Genomic DNA, 11,725 nt, shown 5'->3' with positions numbered 1-11,725 from the left:
GCCAGCGCTAGTCGTAAAATCATGTTTTGTCAACAGTTAGGTTAGCGTGTTGACGGTACGTGAAACGTCGCATCCGCTTCCGTAAATCGCAGCTCTGTTAATTCGCATTCGCTTTGTTTTCCTTATTGTGTTACACAGTAGGTGCGATTACGATCACTTTATCCCGACAGTTATGCTTAAAGCCAATATATATATTTTTTCCTGCGACGTCGTCGGCGATAGGGCAGGCAGGCCGGATCGAGGTGCCGTACTCGCTAGGGCCTTTCCTTGCGGTGCTGTGCATACGCTATCACCGATAGGTCGTTTATATGGGCGGTAGGTAATAATAATAACGGTAACCCTGAGAAAGGAGTCCATGTGATATACTGGCCCTGAAGATAGGTTCATGTTTGCCGAATCGCACCGTATGTATGTATGACTCGGTCGAATTGGCACGTACAGTTGAGAGGCTCTCATGAGATATATATTGCTCGCCGACGACATGCCGATGAAATGATGTTTAGTATTTTTCTCGCACACCACTATAAACGAACTTCCTATTAGCGTGTGGACGAATGATGAGCGCGGCATATATGTACAGTACCGTACATACTGCATACGTGCAAAAGATATGTGCATAAGGGACAGGAGTTGGCTTTGCCTGAAACCCACTGATGTCTCCATTATAAACGTAAGCAGCAGTGCTTGTGTCATGCCCTGCTGCTTAATTTCAGAGAGACTTAGAGATGAATGAAAGGCATATATAGAAACATTGAGATGAGCGTTATTTAAGTTCTTTTGCAATATCATGCTGCACTTACTACAATTCATAAACACTGCAATAAACACTGGAATAATTGTCGCTAGCTTGCTCATTTTAGTAACAGTTCCATTCACAGTCTCAACTGAACAGTGGTACACAATATATTAACTTATTGTATTAAAGTCTGAAAGTGTATTGGTTAGGCATGCATTTACATATACAGTATGAGTGAGAGGCATATGAACACACTCAGTGTTGCTTTCAAACTGAGATTATTCAATCCATTGAGCAACCTGACTCTAAGCCTTCGGAGGTGAATGTTCAAGTCAATGCACATACATTTGCCCACATGTACTGTTTGTTCTATATTGATTTTTCTCTTACGAGCAATCACGGAGGATTATATGGGATATTACAATTTTAAACATTGAAGGCCATAATAATGAAAATATATAGCCTTTGAAAACAAAAAGCATAGACAGGCCATCAAAATGACAGCAAAAATAAAGAATAAATTAATTGTTTGTTTAAAAGAAAGCCTAATAAACTCGTAACCCAGCATGGAGGAGATACTACCTGTGGTGTCCACAATTTAGTTAGCGGGGAGGCCTGAATGATGGTTGGCTCAACAAAGAACGCCACTGGTCAGGCATTTTGGCGGCTATACTACTCAAAACTACCACCTTTTAACAGCAGTACTGATGATGAAATGCTTGTACACAGTTTTAATGGGACAATTCCATCTGTCTGAGAAAATTCATGATTTAATCACCCATGATATGCCTCTTGGCTCTTGAAAGTTGAGCTCCAAGACTGGTATGCTGTGTATATCACTGACCGTAAGCACCAGACCAGCAATACCAGAGTAACAGGGGAATCACCCATTGCAATCACCTCTGAAAATTTAGTCAATGGAGTTAGAGAGCTCTTCTGAATCACCTTTCTAACAGCGGAGTGACACTGTACCATTTTGGAACAATACATTTGTGTTTCTCTGACATGACCCAAATACCTCAAATGGATCCGGGCACATATGGGAGAAGTAACCATCAATGGCCCTCCCAACCTCACGAGAAGGCCCATCGAGCCGTGTGAGAACTAAGCCACTGCGGCTCGGACAGTGACGGCCCAACACCCCGCAACACCCGGGGAAAGAGGAAGGACTGCGGGGAGGCGACGACAACAAAGTAGCGATACGAGACAACAGGGACAGACTGGTCAGGTACCACGACATACTGACACACTATACGAAACAGAGAGAAACATACCCACAACCCCGCAAACAACTCGACAGGTCTCAAGAAGCAGATTGGAGAAGGTTGCAAAGCAGAACGTTCCGAAACCCAGTACATGTAAACAGAGTAAATTCAACACAATTCCTGGACGCGAGCTGCAAGCTCTGCAAGCACAAACACGCACACACGCCACACATCTTATGGAAGTGCAGACAGATCAGATCGGTATATGTAGAGGACAAGATAGAACCGGGCCTTCTCGAGGAGTGATGGTTAAGCGCTCTGACTAGCTCGGAACTACACAACCAACTATGGGCTATCCAGTGGGCCTGGGCAGCGGTGGAAAGGCTATGCCTCACCGCACATAATTCCCGGGTGGCCCGAGTCCAGGCTGGCAACCTTGCAGATCCTTTTCTCACTAAAGTTCTTTCCGTATGCCCCTCCCTGGTTAAAAAAAATTACCTTCATAAACGCCACGCGCATCTTTAGAGGCATGACTTATAGAGATACATTGGCAATTTATTCTCTCCACCATTGATGCTAAAAATCTCAAAAGGCAAAATTCTACTTGCTGATATATGCTCCATTTTAAAGAACATTTGCCCTTTTTACACACAATTCTTTGTTTAAGGTCACATTCAGAGCAACTGAAAAGCACAATTAGGCCTATAATTCCCTGCCTGTAACGATCCTTTGTACAAACTTGCTGTGAAACAGTATTGCATGAAGCTACACTGACTCTCTACAACTGCAGAAGGTTACTCTCTTCATTCAGGCAGCAGTGACATTTCTTTCCATTCATAATAAGTGACTCAAACTGCCTGTGCTCACATTATTAAAATTACGTATTTCTTGATGATAAATTGCAGTTAAGAATACTGTGTCCTTGACAGTGCTGGCAAAATTGATGCAGCAAAGGCCGTCGAATTTGAGCGTAAAAGCATGTGTCGCATCAGAGCACACTTTCCGGGGTAGAAAGACGGTAAGTGAGCCTGGCACAAGAGGTGCGGTTAGATACATGTTCTTGATGTTCTTGTGTTTGTTATCAGCATTAAAAGTGAGTAGTTGTGAAGCTTGTGTATCCTGTCTTGCTTCAGCTGTTAAATGGCACTCAAGGAATTGGTGTGTGTCTGTATTTGGGCGATGTTTGATTAAAATGAGGCTGCCTCATTGGTGTCATGTGTGACTTTACCGTGTACCAGCCCTGTTCTGCAGACTCTTGTCATGTATGGTATGAAGCTCAAGTATAGTTGCAGACATCCATTGTATATTCCTTATTTTTATAAAGAGGGAAGTACTTAAGGCTTACTCATACTATGCTTCCATCTCCTATAATAGCAGCGCCTGTACAAAATGAATTGGTCCAAAGGAACATCAGTGTACAGCCGTGCCATAGCCTTAAGTCTGTTCTTGCATCCAAGCAATCAGAAGTGACTGCAACATGCAACCTCTTTTTTTCACATGCTCATTCACGTTGAATTAGCAACGCTGCCATGGTGTTCACCTGGGCGTGTTCTTGAGCGAACAGAGGTAGAGCAGCTATTGCCCTCATCACGTTCTGAATAATGATCTCAATCTGATCCCTCTGCTTCGGTGAGAGCCAGTAAAATTGATCCTGATAAATAATACGTGGCTCGAGTACAGACCAAAGAACATTACTGGCTACTTTAGTACATGCCATTCCATATTTTGAAGCAATCCTTCATATCAGCTGGAAGGTTGACATTGGTGTCTTCTTTACTTTGCCTAGCCAATTTTATCCTGTTCCAGATTGGCAAACATCGAGACAAAGGATCTGTACTTCTATTTCTTGTAACAAGGACCAGTGCCGTAGCCAGGAATATTCTTGTGCGTGTGATGGGGCAGGGGCGAGGAGGGCCGGGGGCAGGTGAGCACTGTCTGCACATCGTCTTATGCCAGGTAAACAGAAATTTTGGGTTCGGCGGCAAGAAGGTATGTTCCCGATGTCGAGCATGCTGCAAGGCAATGCCGGTCTAGTCTGGTGTGGTTGGAAACGCCTCTCTCAAACTAATTGCCAAGAATTGTTAGAAAGCCATATTGTGGCTCCTTTTCCTTGCAGCAAGGTGTGTATTGTCCAAAATGAGTGATGCACGAATGATGGATGTCGCTGCACCTATTGCTGCCTGCAAATGTGAGCCACCATTCAGGAGCACAGCAGTACTGGGTGGTAATGCTATAAAATTGACATAAGTAGCAAGGCTTCATTATGCATACACTGGAGTTGAATGCCATTTTTGATTGAAATGGCTGTGACATATGAGTAGGCTTTGTTTTTTGTGGCTATTATCTGGCTTTCGTGCCCCCCCCCCCCTGCATGGGCTGTATTATTCTTGCATCCATCTAACAATAAACATCTGCTTGCGAGTACTTCTTTGCTACCTTCATTATTGATTTTTTTTCTTGATACTCAGATCCCCATCTTTGCAATGTGGCCTCTGGCTGTTTAAGTTCTTAGGAATGCAGACTTGTATGACGTTAACATACCTGAAAAGAAGCAGTGTACACACTGAATACTAGAATTACAATAAGCCACTGCTGTAAAATAATGGTTAGTCTTGAAAAGGGTCAGCTGAATTGGCCCCAATGAATAATTTACTGAAGCTATGAAAGCCGCTTTCCTGAATAAATTTTCCAAGACAAATACAGCAATATGTGTGTCATGTTTGACTAGAATTCACAATTATCTGAAACATTAACTTTGAGAATTTGTCCCAGGGGTGAGAAGCACACTTATTGCAGAAGCTTTAAAGCAATACAATGACAGCCACACACCTCTACCACGTGGAATAAAAAAAATCCAGACGGTAGCACACTACCCAGCGAGATAAAGAAACAAGCACATGTTGTCATTTACTGAAATTGTTCTTAATTTTTAAAAGTTCTATTCACAACAAATTACTGCAGAGTGTATTAATGTTTACAACGGTTTCCATATTCCATGCCCCTCTGTGGCAACAAAATGTTGCACATACACAATCAATCATGAATGCCCTCCGACAAAGAGTGCATTTTCTGGATGGAAACTGAGTGAATAAAGTGACATGCGGCTCATTTGTAATTGCACATAAATTTGGTGGCTGATAGCACTAAGGGCAAGTAGTAGTAGTGTAAACTTTATTTCTCTTAGTAGTTAGGGCGGTCGGTGCGTCCCTCAGTTCAGGGCTCCACTGGTCTCTGTGGTTTGCTGGGCTCGATTGAGAAGAGCTCTCTGGCTCCCTATATCTTCACTAGCAAGCCAAACATCCCCGTGTCTGTTACTTGGCACTCTTGCGCCATAAGGGGCGAATTGGAATTTGGAGGCTGTAGCTTATACATTCATGTTACATGGGCAAGACTTGGCAGCTGCCCGCACCAAAACACATACTTTCATAGAATGCAGAGTGTATCTTACTGAGTATTCGTAGGTGTAGATACGTGTTAGTCTGTACACAGCGCCGATCCCTGGCCTGTTCTCCCATAAGGTTGGGGTGCGGGCGGCTGTATTTTTGTCTCTTTTTCCTGGTTTTCGGAGGTTTGGTGTCGGTCAATGGGGGGTTCCTTGAAAGTACCGACTAGTGCTCGGATGCTTATTGCTCGAGCAGTTCGGTCTGCCCTCTCATTTCCTTCGAGTCCAGAATGCGTCGAGCCCCAAATTACCACCTGGTGCAATTCTGTGAATTTTTCGTGGGATGGTACTCGTCATTAACAAACAGCATGCTGCCTTAGAGTACATCATGGCCAATGCAGATTGTTTCTTTTGCTTCTGCATCTCGAAAGGCCAGTACTATGGCTGCTGCATCCACGGTACAGGTTGAAGGGTTTCGAATGGAAGTTGTTATCACTGTGAACCGATTGAAGGCCACTATTGTGAATTTGTCTGTTGCCACTCTACACGCATCTGTGTAGTATATGTCTGGATTTATTTCATATTTCTTTTGTAAAGCCTTTGATTGCACTTTTCTGCTTTGGTGGTGTTTTGTGCTCACATTCTTTGGGATTGGTGAAGCTAGAATTTTCTCCCTTGTTTGTCTGGGTAGCAAAACTGTTTTTTCCAAGCCATACTGCGCTCTCAGGCGATATACCACCATTTGCAATAGGGGCTTTCCTTGTTTTGTCGAATTCAGACGTTCTTGTTCTGTCTGAGGTGTGACCACTGCTGTGGCATGTTCTTCATGTGTGTTTGTGAATACCAAGAGCCTCCAGATTTTTGGCGCCTGTGTTTTTGGGAGCCCTAATTGCCCTGATGATGGATCTCACTTTAGACATTTCGGCCTTATTTAGTTTTTGAAAGGGGAGGCTATAGGTCACCCTGCTAATGATGAATGCTTGCAGAAGTCTGACTGCCTCCGCTTCTTTGAAGCCTCTTTGTTGTTTTGTGACTCTGTGGATCCTTTGTGCCACATTCCTTGTTCTTTGTTTTAATGTTTCTAGCATGTGGGATGCCCAGCCGTTGCCTTGGTACAAAAACTCAGAATACATTCAAGTATGTGGACACCAAGGGCAAGAAATAAGAAAAAGAATTGAGATTGGCTAGGTGCTTTCTTTTAATGCAGTGAAACGGAACTAAAGTCCAAGCATGCATTCACACGACATCTGCACATGAACATATGTTTCTAAAATCCATCAAAGCCTGACCAAGCAGACAAATTCGCAGGCTTCTTTGAATTTATTCCATTTATCCTTTTCAGCACTGGTCAAACGTGCAATACATGACTATGAAAACGCAGTTGGTGTCTACATGCAGAAAAAGAAATTGCATGCTGTAACTGCCTAAAATTTATTTCTAATGCACAACCTTTTGTGCATAGAAAATTTGGTACAAGAAAGTGCTGGTACGGATTTCCCAGTGAAAATGCATGCAGTTTTATGCTTATTTCAGAAAACTGATAAAATGAACATAATTGTGTGCCCACCGGTGGCGTAGCTAGGTCGTCTGGAACCCGGGGCCCATAGGTCTTCTGTCACCCCCCCCCAACCACGCGTGTAGTCGAGGAAGGCGAGGATATCGACAATTTCCGGGTTTCAGCACCAGTACAGCCGCCTTGTACACCGTGCACGTCCAACACCCTCTAGTGAACTTAAGGCCTTCTGGCTGACCCTCTACCCTTGAGCTACGTCACGCAGAAGAGGCCAACATAGAAGTTCCATGCAGCGCGCTGCGAAGCTACTAGCGGCGCACGCGTGTTGAAAATGAAGCGCTGAAGATATACAATAGTTAACCCCGGCTATTCGAAGAAGACCGAGGCGACGACGGCGGCGACAACAATTCGATTAGTTCCAGGAGCCCCGCCGTTCCTTGAATAGCTTCTGGGTTAAACAGGTCCCGGCATGCTCAGCCATGCTGCCGCATGCTTCCGAGCGCACATTTTTTTTCTAGATGTGATCAGTGCATGCAGTCTCAACACTTGTGCTGTGCTTGCGATTGTGTGTACCCCGAGTCTTCATTGCCCCGGAATGTGGAGTGCCATGCCAAGATATGCCTAATAAGTGCCGCGTGTCCAATTGCGGGAGCAATTACAAATCGGGGCAGAAAAATTATGTCTTCAAGTTTCCGCAAGATGAAGAAGCCCAGAGTGCCTGGATTAGGGCGATACCACGTGCGGACTTCGTTGTATCACCGCACTCAAGAATAAAATGTTCAGAACTTCTTTAAATCGTTACTTTTGAAAAATATGGCAAGGTTAATTACAGAAAGTGCCTTTATTACAGAAAGTGCCTTTAAATCAGGAATGTTAAAAAAAATTTAGAACAACTTTTAACTTCCTTCTAGGTTTCTGAACTTCATTGAAGCCGACATCGTGCGGGAGTTCTCTCACCTCGACGACCTTACAAGGCACACCGTCACTACACCACTCTCACGTCTGCGTCTTCGCCCAGGCGCAGTCCCATCAAAGTTTCCTCAATGTCCGCCTTATCTTTCGAAGCCAAGCACCTCGAGGGAGGATTCTGATTCCAAGCGCATGCGCCTTGAAGCTGCTTCTTTGAAGAAAGCGTGTGAAGCGTCTGCTGAAGCATTCCGCACGGAGCAGGAAGCGGATAAGAATCTAAACCTAGAAGACCCGATGCTATTTATAACAAGCAAGAACTCTACGTTCAGGGAGAGGAATTTACTAATCTGCCAAACCAACGTCGTTTAGTCACTGACCTCACGCTTGAACTGCTCGTCAGTGATGATTTCTCAGAGTTCAATGCTTGCGAGGATGGACACAAATGTGAATTTGTGTTAAGGCACCTTTTGCGGTGTATCACGAATATTTTATTGAAGAACTATTGCTGCAAGATGGATGACAATATATTGGATGCCAATGCTAAGGCAAGGAAGAGAAAAGCTGAAACTCTGCCCAATAAGGCATTGTTTCCTTGTAAATAGCTGCACGAATGTTTTATATTCCGTTTCTATACTTATTTGAGTTGTTGTAAATTAGCGCACTGTGATAATTAGTGCGTCGACAGCGAAATTATTCATTTAAGCATAATCTAGAATGCAATAAGTACACGTGTCCCCAATAAAATTGTTTATACGCAATTCTGAAGCAAATAGAGTGCGTTACATTCATCATTGCCGCGCCATAAAAACCAGAGGTACAAAAATACGGAAGGAAATGTTCTTATGGATTCAATTTATTTGAAGTAATAGGTATGAAGTGTGGGGTATGCTAAATAATAATTATTATAATGCACAAACAACGTACATTACAAAGACGACAAAGCGCGACGCTATAAAAAGCTGCTGGAATCAATACCTGCACATGTTTTACGAAGCTGTTTTGTATCTGTGCCTCTAAACAAATGCTTTGTAAGGTGGCTGCTGCTCATTCCGCAGTTTAGACTGGAGAAAAAGTGTGGAATGGTCAATAAAAGCATACGGCTGCTAGGTGAACCAAGCCGCGATCCCTTCATTCAACCCGTATCCCCGAGCGTGCCGATGGCCTCTTCTCCGTGACGTCACTCGCCGAGCACTCAGGCCTTCTTGTCTAGGAGGTGTTGGCACGTCCCCCGGGTCCCCCTCTCCTTCGCTTTCTTTCCCAGAGGTCGCGAATGCAACAGGTATTGGCGGCGAGGATTTGCGGAGTCGCCATCTATCGCAAGGGCCTCACTGGCGTAGTATGAGGGATCACGCGGCGCGCTCCTCATAGGTTTTGCTGTCAGCGCTCACTGAAAACACCACCCGGGTGCACTGCCGAAAATTTCTGTAAGTACTTTCGAAACGAGAGTAGTTTTTACTGTCTGAATAATAATTTTGGGCAAACTGAAAGCACACAATCGTTTACAGACGCTATCTCTTTGCCGAATACGTACAGTGGGCGCCACTGTGCGCGGTCGCTGCGATTTAGTCTCCCGACCTGGCTTCTTGCGTGAAAGGTAGGCAAACGGCGAGACCAAACTATGTGAAATATGTTCTCATAGTGTTTGTATATATAAATGGAGCGTAATAGAATGAAGCCTCAATGCAGCTGTCGCACAGCTTCGCAGCGACCGACTGCGCGTCTGCATGCTTGTCCGCGCACTGTTTCGCTTTCGCCGCGTGCGCGTTTTCGCGCCGTGCCATGAGCTTTAGGCTGCAGAATATGACTATTTGACAGTATTCAAGCAACCAATGTTGCTTGGGCGCTATCAGAGCTGTTCAAAAATAATTTCATTGTAGAGACTTCGACGCCTACGGGGACTGATGTGCCGGACGTCGCGACGATTCAATCTTCCTTTTTTTCTAAATTCTTGGACGTTTCAATATTATTTCTCGAGTTGCGTCGCACTATATGTTTATCGGTGCAGCGTGCGATTTCCCACTGCTTCGTTTTTGCAATCCAGTGCATTAATTCATAACACAAACATTACCATACGCCATGCGTTTTTTTTTGTGCTTGTTACCGCTCCCTATCCACTCCAGTGAACTTGCCAGTATCTATAGCATCGACGCGCTCATACACCAAACTGTCATGATATTAGTCGGGCAGCGGACTCGGGCGAGCATCTCAGTGCACGCTTTTCGAACATTGCAGACCCGGCGCCGAAGCAGAAATCTTCCTCGCGTCTGTGCTTGCTGCATACCCGAGTTGTAGCCGATGACTGTTTGCAGGTTTGATGTTTCGGGAGCCAAGCTTCACGCAGCTTCTTGTCCTGCTGCTACGTTTGAATACGGCTGACACCGGGCTCCGTTGCGTACGTCCGGCCCTGCAGTAGCCTACCATGTTGTGCACCTTCAACGGTAGCCACTACCTATTCTAGTGCTTTCAATCGTTGTAAAGGAGACACTCGAAGCGGGAAAATCCCGCCGATAAATGAGGACCGCAGAGTACGAGGGAACTTAAACTTTCCTTTTCAGCTCGCTTCGGCGCTCCCGAAGCAGCTGACGCGGCCGCTATGTCCACGTGATCCCTAACAGCACGTCACGCCTACGGTGGCGCCAGTTTTCCAGTGGTGGAGCTCGAGGCCAATACACGCTCTTTTTTTCTGCGCCAAATAACACAGTATGCTGCACTGATAACTTGTGATAAGCGCATGTGCACATCTTCTGTCAGACTGTAAGGCTTGGCAACCAAAACAAATGCGGCATCGTGGCAAATACGGCTCACGTCACAAGTAAAACAAAAATTTTATAAAGTTTTAATTACCAATTTTAGCGGCAACATTGCACTTGCAAAATTGAAGGCCGACATTCATATCTTGCCCAACAACAACTTCACAAAAATCGTCGTAGGTACTATGGCGCGCAATATTTTGGCTGTGGGCAGCCCTGAACGAAAACGAAAATTAAATTGTGTTTCAGTGACGCTGATCTCCCCACCATATTAGAGAAACGGAAAACGCCACCTCCCTCCCTGCTGCGCGGGCGCCAATGTTATGACAATTACGACTTCTCTTTATTGTGATCAATGAAGCCTTTTTTTATTTGCTGCTGTACGGACGAACGTGATTATCCTAGCTGCGGTACCACCAAAAGATTGGTCGATTCTTGGCGTCACCTTAAAAAAAAAAAAAGAAGACCGCGATGAAGCCCGTGCCACCGAAACCTGTTGGTCTGCACTCGCAATGGAGAGGGTTGAGGGATCAACGTCACTGGTCCACTATTTCAAATTTCTTTCGCTACTGCCATACTGGGCGCCGCCCGCAGTGCCAGAGTACTGTAGGTTGTAGCACCCAAAACGATTTTGTTGCAGAAGTTTTTGTTGAGTTAATAATATCAATTGGAATCCTCAATTCTGGAATAGAAGTGCTTCCTCTATAAGTACTAAATAGGGGATTATTAAGGATATAGTCATTACTTACCTGCATTATTTTTCACGCTACCGAGTTCCTTCTAATCACAGACACATAACTTAGAATATAACATATAACATAACATAACATAATATAACATAACATAGAATATCCGGAAATATCCTTAAAAAAATCACGTTTTTTTTTTAATTCTGTGCAGCTGACACAGACACTGTACTTATGACATCAAGTCACACATTAACAACAGTTTTCTGAAACTTTCGAGGGTAAGAAGGAAAGCGTGAAACATAACGGCAGGTTTCGCAGCGGCTTCTCGGAGCGAGCGGGAGAGGGGAAGTAAAAGCGAGCTGAACATCGCAGCGCCCGCGACAATATACAGCCTGTCGAGTCATACGCCGCCAAACTCTTCGGCCGCACCCACTCTGAAGACGATCCAGAGAATCCCATTCGCGACTTTTGACGGCCGCACTTATGCAACGTCGCTCTCAACGAACGCTTCGCCGTAAACGAGAGCGCCGGGCGCGCTCGT

The sequence above is a fragment of the Dermacentor variabilis genome, chromosome 7, assembly GCF_050947875.1.
Source record: "Dermacentor variabilis isolate Ectoservices chromosome 7, ASM5094787v1, whole genome shotgun sequence".
NCBI lineage: Eukaryota > Metazoa > Arthropoda > Arachnida > Ixodida > Ixodidae > Dermacentor > Dermacentor variabilis.
Note: the sequence above shows the minus strand (reverse complement) of the source record.